This window comes from Meriones unguiculatus, chromosome 6 (assembly GCF_030254825.1).
Source record: "Meriones unguiculatus strain TT.TT164.6M chromosome 6, Bangor_MerUng_6.1, whole genome shotgun sequence".
In the NCBI taxonomy this organism is placed as follows: domain Eukaryota; kingdom Metazoa; phylum Chordata; class Mammalia; order Rodentia; family Muridae; genus Meriones; species Meriones unguiculatus.
This window is the reverse complement of record NC_083354.1, coordinates 68,993,463-69,006,672: the sequence shown is the minus strand read 5'-3', so window position 1 is coordinate 69,006,672 and position 13,210 is coordinate 68,993,463. Positions and strand designations below refer to the sequence as shown.

Below are 13,210 nucleotides of genomic sequence, written 5' to 3'. Positions count from 1 at the left end.
CAGAGTAATGTTTTAAACAAAGAGAAGACTACATTAGTTCTGAGAGGCGACATTTGCTTGTGCTGTTACATAGCTAAGAAGAAACCCATCTTTGTCTAGTGGGTGTTTGTTGAATCTCTGATCTTCTGCAGTTACATTCAGACATCCCAGAACTTGATTTATCTTAAAAGTTTTTACAGCACAATGCTTATAGATTTGAAAACATAGTTTGGACCCAGGCGTGGTGGTATGTGCCACCACCCGAGTATTTGGGAGGCAGAGTCAGGTAGGTCATCTTCTGAGTTCAGCCTGTGTTGATACATGGTAACATCCTGTCCTAGTAGGGGGTGGGGAAAAGAAGTGAAGAGAGAAGGGAAAAGGGGAAAGGGAGAAAAGAAAGGAGATTTGCAGATGTAGTTCAGTGGTAGAGCATTTTCTCACCCATGTGCAAAGCCCTGGTCTCCATTCCCCGTCCATCCAAAAGGTTATTATTATTCAAGTAGTATCTTAATATCTAAACTTATGTGTAAATGTAGGTTATTTTATGGTAATATTATTTAATAAAGCAGTGTAAAGCGTGTTCTCTTGGGGCAGGTTTTAGCTTTGTGTGTCAGTGCTGTGTGATACAGTGACACGCAGTGAGGAGCCCTTGCCCATCAGCACTGAGTCTGGAGGAGCAGGCTCCTTTGTGACGAAGCCACCTATCCTCCCTTCACAGCACTGTGACACCCACCCCCAAGTGCTGAGATTACAGGCATGTGCCACACACCCAGCTTTTATTTATATTCTTTTTTAGTATTATCATTTGTTACAATTTATTCAATTTGTATCCTGGCTGTGGCCCCCTCCCTTGTCTCCTCCCAATGCCACCTTCCTCCCTTATTTATACTCTTAATTTTAAAATATAATCAAATTAGAGTTCCAGACTACGATGACCCACATGATTATCCTAGATCTACCAATAACTACGAGCCACAAGAACTCAGGCACATTTTCCTCCAAATCTTAGATTTGTCATCCGTAAATTGGGCATGGATAGGAAGGGAGAAAATTAAAATCTTTCCTCAGGGGAAAGGCATTGATGACTGCAATTTATCTTGAAATGCATAAAAATAAGATAGACTAATGGGTGAATATAGGAGTGTATTAAACATAAAAAAGGCCGCTGAGACACCGGGTGGGTTCTGGTGACTTCTTTCTAACATGATCTTTTAAATCCTCTTATTCTCGGGGATCACTGTCAAGCAGTTTCCTGTGGTATTCCGTGCCAGGCTGTTCTGGGGACAGCGCGGGACAGCGGTCCTGAATTGCTTCCAGAAGAAGCTCTAGAGCAGTGGTTCTCAGCCTTCCTAATGCTGTGACCCTTTAATACCCTCATGTTACGGTCACCCACCCCAACCATAACATTGTTTTTGTTGCTAGTTCATAACTGCAATTTTTCTGCTGTTACAAATCGAAACATCTGATATGCAAGGTATCTGATACATGACCTCCATGGGGGTCGAGACCCACAGGTTGAGAACCACTGCTGTAGAGGGCCTGCTCAGCTACCCACCGTGATCCACAAGTTTGAGGATGTGATTACATCCTGTCAAGTGAAACTGATGTAAGATAACTCAGAAGGAAGAAATCAGAAGGCTTTGAGAGAATGATGTAGGCCTGAAGAGAGGATCCCATCCCGTGTGCCTTTTTAATCTACATGTGGAGTGTTGTTGATAAGGACTGCCCAGTCTTTATCTACTGATGCAGGCAGTGTTACTGCGGGGGCAGAACCCTCCTCTTTTATTGATAAATTCATTACAGCTTAATTGTGTTCGAAAACATTCATTATTGTACATCTGAATACATAATGATGGTGAGGCCTTTGGGGTATGGATGTGTGTGCAGAAGAGGCTTAGACTGTATTCAGAGACAGTAACCAAAAAAAAAAAGTATCAATCAATCAAACAAACAAACAAAGCCATGTAAAGGTTAACATCAGCTTTCCAGCAGGCCTGAGGAGAAAAGCTTATGATTCATGTAATTAAATGTGAGATTTGTATATCTAAGCCAAGATTAAAGGAATGTTTTGCAACATATAGGTAATTTATTTGATCCTAATTTTTTGATGGGGGAGACACTCTGCTCCTTCTTGTTATTACCATATTTATATTATTATCATATTATTACTTCATTGATTGGTTGATCGCTACTTCAGACATTTGGTGTAATGTAAAATCTGTTCAATGAGGCTTCCAAATAAGATGGAAAATTACTGTTCATATCATACCTCATCTGATACATTAGAAAAAAGTTACTACATGATTTTGAAATTAGATATCATGAAGCTTACAAATATAAGCATAAAGCTATCTTTTTATAAAATTAAAGTTTGTGTATGTGCCTGAATTACTGAGAATCTTTGAGATGCTTTAAAGTTATTTCTACTGTATTTCTAGCTATCTGTATAAGTACCTTCATGTGTGTGTGTGTGTGTGTGTGTGTGTGTGTGTGTGTGTCTTTATTCTTGCCAATATTGATGTGTTGTGACATCTTCACTTAGAAAGTCACAACACGGCTAACTGCCTTCCTAGGGTCTCCTGGTCACACTGCTTTTTTGCTTGGAAGGGTGGCTTTTCGCATTCACAGGAGAACTAAGCACTGATTTTCAATCTGGCTGAGACACGACAACACAGAACCCTTTTTATAACATTTTGTCCTGTCTCTTTGACTGACAGCACTGGGAATCGAGATGTTTGCCTCTGGAAGTGTCAGCTTCGCAGGCCAACCATTACGCTGACATTTGACCCAAAGGCCATTTAAGCTCATCATCCAGGCACCTCAGTCTCCTCCAGTGATGTGACAGGGATTTGTATTAAGTTTCTGGCCGTTTGTGTTTTCCTTTTTTATCCCAAACAACAATTCTTACGGTGCCCCTCCCCCCCATATGTGTGTACTTTTTAGATGGACCAATTTCTTATGCCTGAGAAGCAATGGGATTGGAAGTTAGTGATCAGCGTACACTGCAACTCTTATTTGAAATTTCAAATGTGCCCGAAGACCCTAGTGCACAGCCCTGCCAGCAAATTGCTCATAATATTTCATTTGTGAAACGCCTGGTGAACACTTATGATGTCAATTAACTACACAATTAGCAGTTGTTTATTATCTTCTTCAAATATTGAGATAACCATGAAAAGAGGAGCTTTTGATAGCTCGTGGCATTTAAATTTTAATCCTGGTCTGTGTAAAGCTGCCTTGAGTCAACTGGAGGTCAAGATGAGCTATTTATTCACTTATTATCTCATAAGCCACAACTCTAAGTGAAATAGATGAAGCTTCGCAGTGTAAAACAAGCACTAGCATCAAATCTACAGTTAGTTCACTGCCTTGGTAGGGCATTCGTTCTTATGGGATAATGAAAGGCCTGGAATTTAAGTGAAGATGGGAAGAAAGACACATGACTTAATAACTATCTTTAGGTATTTAAAGGGTAAATACACAAAGGATAATGACTATCTTTTCTTTTCTTGATAGAGTAGGATAAAATAGGTTTGAACAGTTAATTGAAATATTCTGTAAAAAAGAGTAATAGGAATTTCAACAAATTTTAAGCTGGGTGCAATTGCTTATGCCTGTAATTTTGTCGTTTGGGAGGCTGAAACATGAGGATCAGGAGGTAAATCACAGCCCAGCCTAGGGTACTTCTATCTCAAAGAAGACAGATGGGGAAAGCCAGGGAGGAAGAAGGAGATTTCAGTCAACAAACCCACCATCTCCCTTATCCAAGGGCTAGCTCATCATTAGGAAAGTGAGATGGGTATAATGAAACCTGTGGTCACAAGATGAAGAAGAGAAGAAGGAGGAGGGGGAGAAGAAGAAGAAGGTGGTGAGGTGCTCATATTGGGCATCCATATATAATTCATAGTGAGAGTCAGTACAAGCCATCCATGGTTCCTTGATGATTTGCCATAGGATACTTGCTTAAGGCCACATTTCTCTGCCTCAGTTCTGCAGACATCTGGGGCCAGGTAATTCTTCATGAGGACTGTTCTGTAGGATTAAATGTGAGCTTTGTCTATTTAAGCCAAGATTAAAGGAATGTTTTGCAACACATAAGTAATTTATTTGATCCTAATTTTTTGATGAGGGAGACATTCAGCTCCTTGTTATTACCATATTTATATTATTATCATATTATTACTTCATAATATTACTTAGAGGCATCTCTTGCCTCTACGCACTAGATGTATATCCATCTTCCACTTGTTACAACCAAACATGTGAACAAACTCGGCCACATTTACGCTTATGAACTCTTTTCTTTTGCTTATGCTTGTGCTGAGTCTGTGTTGCTCAGGTATCTGACGTCTGCCAAGTGATCTTCATTTTTCTAGCTTCCCTTCTTTGCATACCAGGGACCACTTGCTGGTCATACTTGGCTTCACGGTCTGCAACTGGGCAGGTTCTCTCAAGCATCTGCGATTCCCCAGAACACACATAAGCCCTGGGGTCAGGCACAGGGCTATCAAATTCCTGTGTTGTTCTCAGGTGATGAGACCAGCTCTCAGTGAGCATCCTCTAGCCTGCACCTTCCAACTTGGCTCGATCTTGCTCTACAAGGGCCACCCAGGGTCTTCACTCATCCTGGGACTTTTGGCGGGGGAAATTCAGTTTTCCTGAAGAGTGCTTGCTCCCTGTTCTCTGTCCCTACGGTGGCTGAGTTTTAAACAGTTCAGAAGATGTTTCATCAGAATGCTTCCTGGCTGTCACCCAGAGTCACATGAACTGGCATGCTCCTCTGTACAGTGGGCCTCACTCTCAAAGAAACCTGAAACTCTGCTCAAGGCCCTTGGGTGCTGTAGGCTTATCCTGAGGGCTGTACCACTGGACTCCTGCTCATCAGGGACCCCAAGCTCATCTCTGGAGGTTTTGTTCTCTTCTACCTGCCAGAGCACCATGCCAGAGTCTGTGTTCATCTTGGCTTTCTTGTTGCTATTTCATTTATCTTTTTTTTTCTCAGCATTTTTTTGTATTGAAAAGAAATGCATATATTTTTAAAAATTCTCCACCTATGCGTATGAGCTTATCTCATTCTTTTGTAGCAGAGATATGTTTTTTATTATTTCTTTCATTCTTGAGATCATGGTATAATGACATTATTTCCCCCTTTCCTTTCTTCTCTCTAAACCCTCCCACATATGCCTTCTTGATCTCTTTCAAATTTATGGTTTCTGGTTTTTTTCATTAGTTGTTGTTTCATGTCTGTATGTGTATACATATGTTAAATACAGCCTGCCACGTCTGTCTAATGTTTCTTGTACATATGTTTCCAGGGCTTACCAAAGAACGCCATTCTAGCCCTGCCTCCGCAAGGTGCTCTTTCTTTTCTAGCACAGTTTCTTTATTCTTGTACCCATTCTCCTTCTTGGCCAGGTCACATGATGGTAGACTCTTCTCCATCTTACCTGGAGCCTCTCCTAAGATTAGTTATAAAACTCATCACAGTTAACAGAATCACACTAATGTCAAAACAAAAATGCATTTGCATCAGCATTTGTTAGAATCCCATCCTTAGGTGATTTAACAGTAGCTATAATAGATTGCCTGCTTCTCCTGTAGACGTGTGAGAGAATTCTTCTAATTTGTTTTTTATAGAGTGGTTTTACTGTATAGCTGCTAGGGAATTTGGAGAGTTTCTCTCTTTCTTCTTTTATAAATTCATTCATTTTACAACCTGACACAGCCCCTCCCTTCTCTTTTTCCAGTCCCACCCACCTGCCTTCTACCCCTCCCTCTTATCCTCAGAAAAGGGGTCTTAGTATTCCTCTTTTATTGAGGCCAGACAAGGCAGCCCTTGTCTGGTATGAATTGAAAGGCACCTAAGTCGGACCCTGGAAGAAAGAAAAACTTGATTTTAGTCAGGAAAAATAATGGGAATTAGCTAAGTGAGTTGCTGTAAGGGCAAGGAGGGGCTTGTTGAGGAAGGCAAAAAGGACCAAAGGATGCAGGAGAGCATGGCCTCCACAGAACCCAAGTGGAGGAAAGTGATCCATCAGCAGGCAACCGAGTCATGTCAGATACAATCCCTGCTCCTCTTGTTGCTAGGGGACCCACATGAAGACCACACTGCCCATCAGTTACATGTGTCATGGGCCTAGGTCCAGTCCGTGCATGCTCTTTGGTTGGTGCTTCATTCTCTGTAAGCCTCTATGGACCTAGATTAATTGACACTATTGGTCTTCTTGAAGGGCTCTTGTCCCCTCCAGAACCTTCTAACTTTCCCCACACTCCTCCACAAGACTCCCCAAGCTCTGCCTAATTTGGGCTGTGGGACTCAGCATCTGTTCCATTTTGTTGCTGGGTGGAGCCTCTCAGAGGACAGTCATGCTAGGCTCCTGTCTACAAGCAGAGCAGAGTATCATTAGTCATGTCAGGGGTTGGCTCTCTCCTATGGTGGGTCTCAGGTTGGGCCAGTCATTGGTTGGCCATTCCCTCTTTCTCTGCTCCATCTTTATCCCTGCACATCCTGCAGACAGGGTAGATTTTGGATTGAAGGTTTTTGGGAGGATTGGTGTCCCCCCTCCCATGTCTTTTTAAATACTGTGGGGCTTACAGAAAGGGAAGAAGGGATGTGGCATGCTAGCTATGGTGCTGGGCACTTGTTATTCAGTTTTCTCACAGCCTCTGCCCAGGCCTCCATCACCTCTTAGTTAAATGGATACAACAGTTTCCAGGCTAACAATTTTGGTTAGTGCCTTTAATCCATTTTCTCACCTGTGTTATCTTGTAAAATATAAAGTGCCATATAAGTTTTGTTAAAGATCACTAATGACTCCACCTTCACTAGGAACCACACTGAACTTCCTGGGGTTCTGTGGAGGCCATGCTCTCCTGCATCCTTTGTTCCTTTTTGCCTTCCTCAACAAGCCCCTCCTTGCCCTTACAGCAACTCACTTAGCTAATTCCCATTATTTTTCCTGACTAAAATCAAGTTTTTCCTTTCTTCCAGGGTCCAACTTAGGTGCCTTTCAATGCATACCTGGGGCGCCCTGTCCTCAGCCTGTTCATGAATGTTCATTTGTTTTCTGGGGTCCCTGAACGTTCCCCTGTAGAACCGGGAGGATACTCGGCCCTGGTACAAGTGGGACAAGTCACAGAAGTGAAGCGACTGAATCCAAAGAGCAGGCGCTACTGACCTGAGGCCACAGTGCTTCGACCACTGGGTGTGTCTGCTTGGTTTAAACCAGGCTCTTTCCATAAGCCACCGGGGCTCTCGGGGCTCTGGGCTGCTCTATCAGCACTGCAGGCATTAATCTGGCTTAGACAGTTTACTTGTAAGCTTATTGAGAGATGTTCAATAAATGTTCTTTATTAATCAAACAGGAAACATGACCTTGACTTTATTTACGAGGTCCTCATTGATGTGCGCCTGTGATCCTCACCAGCTCAGAATTGTGAAGGCTTGAGTTACCCTCTGCTCACAGTCAGAGGAAGCTTTAACATTTGGAAGAGCTAGAATTTTTCCCATTAGTTTGGTTCATTAATATTCTATTAGACATTTACACAAATGCTTTTTGTTATAGCACCTGGTCTGCTTCACTGCTCCATTACCATTCTGTTCTAATGTCAAAATCTGCAAAACCATACAGGGATGTCTGAAAAGGTAATGGAGCGTGTAATGATGCATAATTAAAACTGCTGAAATATTCAGCATGTTGTTTAATAGATTTCCAAAATGACAGTGCCTTTGATCCATTATTTAACATTCTTCCCTTAGTCCTTGTGTCTTTTTGTAGTCACTGAATTGCAAGATGGACAAAGGAAAGAGAAATCTTGTTATATTATTCATCTGCATCTGAGTTTATCTCCAGCTTAACAACTCTAGAAAAATGAATTTTTTTCCTTGACCATACAGAAATTTAAAAAATAATTATGAAGCATTATTTCGGGTAGTAGAATAGTGATATTTTCTTAAAATATTAGTGATTCTTAACTATGTCTTAGTTGGGTGAATAACAATTGTTGCAAAATAAATCTAAATTATTTTTGTTCAGGTCTTGTTTAATCTTTGGCTGTTGGTAGCAGTTATCCCTGGACGACAAACACGGGTTTGCATGTCGGTCAGCTTCTGCATTTACAGCCAGTCTGTGGCTTCACAAGTGGGTATTAATGTACTAACTTCTTACACAAGATTAAACTAATAGGTTAACTGACAGCAAATATAAATGCTCATTTAATCGTCTTGATTCTTTGAGAATAGTGCAATTAAAATGTTAATGTATATCGTACTAAACACGTGGGAATAAAGTAATATCTATTCCATGGAAGCTTTTCTAGAATTAGCAGGAGGACCATTCCCTGCTCATTTATACGACCAGTATTATTCCGACTTAAACAGGACAAAGACTTTACAAGAAAGTGACGCTTCAGACCCAATCTCCCTTTGCATAGACACCCATATCCTCAAACTTGTTTTGTCACGTGAGGCAGTGTCCCACTGTGTGTCTCAAGATGGCTTGAATTTGCTGTGTAAACTAAACCTAGCCTTGAACTCTCATTATCTCTTGCCTCTGCCTGCTGGGTGCAGGCATTACAGGCCCGGGGCACCACACCTAGCCAGTACTAGCAAATTTGGTTTTGAAATTTATGACAAATTTTGGGGAGATGGAACAGTTGATAAAGTTCCCAGTACATAGAATAAGGACCTGAGCCCTACGGAACCTGTGCAAATGCAGAAAGTGGTGGCATGGATTTGTAAGTCGGTACTGGAGCAGCAGGAGCAGGTGGATCACTGGAGTTAACTGGATAGATAGTCTAGCCAATCAGTCATCTTGGGTTTTTGAGTGAGATCCTGTCTTAAAAAAAATAGCGAGTGGAGAGGTGTTGAGGCAGGCATTCAACACTGACCTCTGGTCTCTGCACGCATACAAGCATGCACATCTGTGTATGCACTCAACACACATATGTACACAACAACAACAAAATAAATCAGGAAAGATAATCCACCGTGTCCACATTTATTTGGTCGAGCAGAGGCTGGAGGGATGGCTCGGTGGTTAAGAGCACACGCTGTTCTTGCAGATGACCTAGGTTCCACTCCCAGAGCCGACGTGGCAGCTCAGAACTCGCTCTAGCTCCAGTTCCAAGGGGTACAACGCCCTCTTCTGACCTCTGTAGACATCAGGCACACTCGTGGCATGCTAACATGCATGCCAGCAGAACACTCAAGTACATAAAATTAAAAAGAGATTCTCACTAGGTGTGGGGGTTTATGCTGGGATTACCAGCATTTAGGAGGCAGGGGCAGCTGGATCTCTGTGAGTTCTGGACCAACCTGGTTTCAGGTTGATGGCAGAGCTTGCTTAGATGCGTGGCTGTTCTGCATTGATTCCTGCCATTCTTCGTGTTGCTGCCTTATTTTAGGAGCTCTACAATTCTGTCTTCCTATTTATTTCAGGTGCACACAACTAAGAAGGAAGAGAAAGTCACACATTTCAAATAATAACTAACCGGGAGAGACAGTTTAGGTGTTTTCTTTTCAACTTGGCTTTTGGTACTTTAACTTCCCACTACCTTGGGAATGTCGTGTTACTATTCTATGAAAAATGAAGATGCTTTTTATAGATTACATCGTACCAATTTAGGTGTTATCCTCAGCTAATTCCCATAATTAAAATTCACAGAAGTACTAATAACAAAGTTTTCACAGTAGCTCCATTTTTACCTTGTGTTCTGTGATTTTTAATAGTCAGAGCATTAGCTTGCTCTGTAAATTTCAGTTTAAAAGCAAACAGAAAGCTCAGCGAGGTCTCTCATATTTGTCTAGGTTTCTAAAATCCACACTGACTTTGTTTCAGATATATTGAATTTTTCTCTGTTTTCATTTGCTCTTCTGCCTGCAGGGGATTGGGGGGACAGAGATGACAGAGTAAGAGTAACCGCCTGTTTTTAATCATGCATGGACATCTTACTGGAATACATATTATTCATTTATTCAATTCAGTGATATTCATTTCCAAGACTCCTTTAGCTCACTTACAGTTATCATAAAAAAAAAAAAAAAAAGCCTGCAGAGGGGCAGTCTGCAGGCAGCAGCGTGAGCATCTGTAGATGGTTTTCCAGGATTGTGATGACCATTAACTGTTCTGTTTTATCAGGTATCTTCAGGACTGGCTGCAAAGCCCTCCTCTGTGGCCTAACAGGACTGATCCTCCCTTCGGGGGTGGGGAGACCAAAGAGCCAGTCATTGAGTTCCTGTTAGAAATAGTCCCTGTTCCCCTCACTTTGGGAAACCAATTGGTTACTGAGCTACCACAGGCTACATCTGAGTGGAGGTTCTAGGTTATATCCATACATGGTCCTTGGTTGAATGTCAGTCTCAGAAAAGACCCTGTGCCCAGATATATTTGGTCCTTGTGGAGCTCCTATCCTTTCCCCATCAGACTAACTCCCCTTCTTTCTTATGATTCCCTGTACTCTGCCAAAGGTTTGGTCATGGGAATGGGGAAGAGGTCCCCCCTATCAGTGGACTTGGAAAGGGGCACGGTGGAGATGAGGGAGAGAGGGAGGGCCTGGGAGGGAATGAGGGATCGGGACACGGCTGGGATACAGAGTTAATAAAATGTAACTGATAAAAAAATAATAGTAAAATAAAAAAAAAGCAAAATACAAAAAAAAAAAAAAAAGATCTGTTTCAAAGGCTCAATAGGGATATGTCCAGTCACCTGGGGAAAAGATCTAGCTTTACTGCATTCTTTCCCTTCCCACTAGAGATACAGTTGCTAGGAAAATGGCCCAGATGGCCAGGACAGAACTGCATATGGCTTGGTGCCTAAAGTAAATCAATCATTTCAAAAAACAATTTCCCTTATCCAATCATGTAACACCAAAACTTGTAAGTCCCTGCTTGTGGTTTTGGCCTTTAAAAACCTTGTTCCCCTAGACAGTGATGCTCCATTCCTCTCCTGCTTCAACAGGAAGTTTGTGACCTATGTTTGAACATGTATACAATAAACCCCCATGTATTCGCAAAAAAAAAAAAAAAAAAAAAAAAAAAAAAAAAAAAAAACTGCTCTGGCGGCTGTCAGTACTGGCCGAGGAGCTGGCCGAAGTGCTGAAATGCTTGGCCTGTGTGCCTCAGGAACAAACGATAGCATTTCCTCAAGGTGTTTATTTGGTCATGGGACTGAAGCTAAATCCAGAGGACAGTCCTGAGGACTGTGCTGTCTTCTTTGGCCAGCAGTGGTGCTACTTACTAAGATACTGTCTCTCAGCTCCAAACCTTCCTTTTTGTATTCTTTTGTGCTTTCTTTTTTGTCATGATGGAAGTGGTAGTCACAGATCCTGATGTGGCTCTCAGTTAGGTTTGGCCAAGAGGAGATAAGAGAGAGACAGAGAGGCTGGGGAGGGAGAAGGGCTTCACTTTCTCACTTTGCTTCCTGTGGCTCCTGCTCTGTGGTGGTTCATGCCTTCGAAAGGCTCTGCTCCCGCAATGGCCGTACATTCCCGCCTCAGTGTGTGATTTCAGTTTTCACTATTCAAGATGGTTGAGAACTACCTGTGTGCGTTGAATGGTGTTTTCCCCAAAACTTATGCTTTCCTAGGACCCCAGAGTATGACTTTATTTATAGATAGGGTCTTTGCCAACAAAATAGTTAGGATGTGGCTATAGTTGGGGTGAGGTGGCCCTCCATCCCATGACTCTTGTCCTCACAGGAAGGCTATGTGAGAGAGAGACTGGCTGGAATAACAGACCATCCGCCAAGAAATGCCAGAAATCACAAGTCAGAAGGGAAGCATGGAAGTGAGCCCCTCCTCAGGGCCTGCCTCCCGGAGGGTGTGGCCCTGCTGACGTCCTGACTTCCTGTTTCTAGCTCTCTGAGTATGCAAGGATGAATTTCTGCTATTTTAAGCCATGGCATTTATGGTAATTTCTTATGGTGGCCTCGGGAAATGAAAATCCTGTCTTATACTGGCCCACCACAGCCTCAAGCAGAGGGCAAGCACTGCCATTTCAGAGCAGGGATAAAAAACGCCTCAGAGTCTCTTCTTAGTCCCTCAGACCAGGCAAGAACAACTGATTTTAGATCAATATCCCCTTCCTCTAAACTTAGTTAAGAACTAAAATTCCTCACCTTTGCTGCCCCACCTCCCCACCCTGAACCCAGGAGGTGGTACAGTTACTTTCCTGGCAGTTGCCACCCTCGTGATGCCTTGGAGTTCTCTTTTTACCCTTTTGTTACTAGGTCATTGTTTACATCAAGTTTTCTTTCAGTCCTTTGTCTATGACCACTGTATAGCCCTTTGTTAGGTCTTCATATTAATTCCCAGTGAAGGCACACTCTTTGTCTTTCTTCACCACATGGATCCCTTCTTGTTTGACTTTGGTGGCATATGCTCTTCCCCCTGGTCTCCATGAGCCAGGCTGAAATACTCTCTTCCCCTCTAGTCTCCTTTCTTCAGTGCCTTCTCTTTTCCTCTTTCTTTCCTTCTGTCAATTTCATTCATTGTTATGTCTTTAAAATCCAGTCATATGCCTCAGCTTGGTAGCCACTTCTCCCTTGGCTGTATGATAGATACAAAAGCCAAACTCCTGAGCCTTCCCTATCCCTCACACCAATTCCTGCTGCTTCTTCATCCTTCCTCTCCTCAGTGGCTGGAAAACACACACTCCACTTTCTCATTTTCTTCTCAGCCTACATCAGGAAGTCCTTGCGCTTTTAGTTTCAAACTAAACTATAATCTGACCATTTCCCAACATGTCTACTGCCGCCCCCAACAGCTGTGTGATAGCTTGAGGTACCAAAGCCCTCACTCTTTGCTGACTCTGTTCCTGCCTTTATCCTTCTAACATCAGCAGTATAGTCGAAGCAGTGCCTGGAGTGACATCACATCGCATCTCTTCTCTGCTCAGGATTCTGTAAAAGCTGAAATTCCTACCTAAACCACAGGCTTTGCAGGATCTGATCATCTCACTGCCTGTGTGAGCTCAACCTCTGCTGTACCGTTAGCTGCTCTATTCCAGCTGTGCTGTTGGAACCTTCCTGGTCCTCTGATACACCAAGTGCTCTCCTCACTTTCTCCCCTCAGTTTCAGATATTCTTGCCCCTTCTGTCCTCTTTCATGACTCTTCCTCCTTGCAAATGTCATCTAGCTACAGCCAGATCACTCCATCTGTCTCATTGCCTCATTCATTTTTTTTTAACAGTATAGATCACCTTCGGTAAAATATATGCTTTGTTTTCAGGTT

At 42.5% G+C, this 13,210-nt stretch overlaps 1 protein-coding gene across 1 annotated transcript in view; it reads left to right on the top strand.

The window, feature by feature from the left end:
- Positions 1 to 13,210, top strand: part of Sv2c (synaptic vesicle glycoprotein 2C) — a 190,317-nt gene that overhangs the window by 14,518 nt on the left and 162,589 nt on the right. The gene's annotated exons all lie outside the window — the stretch shown is intronic.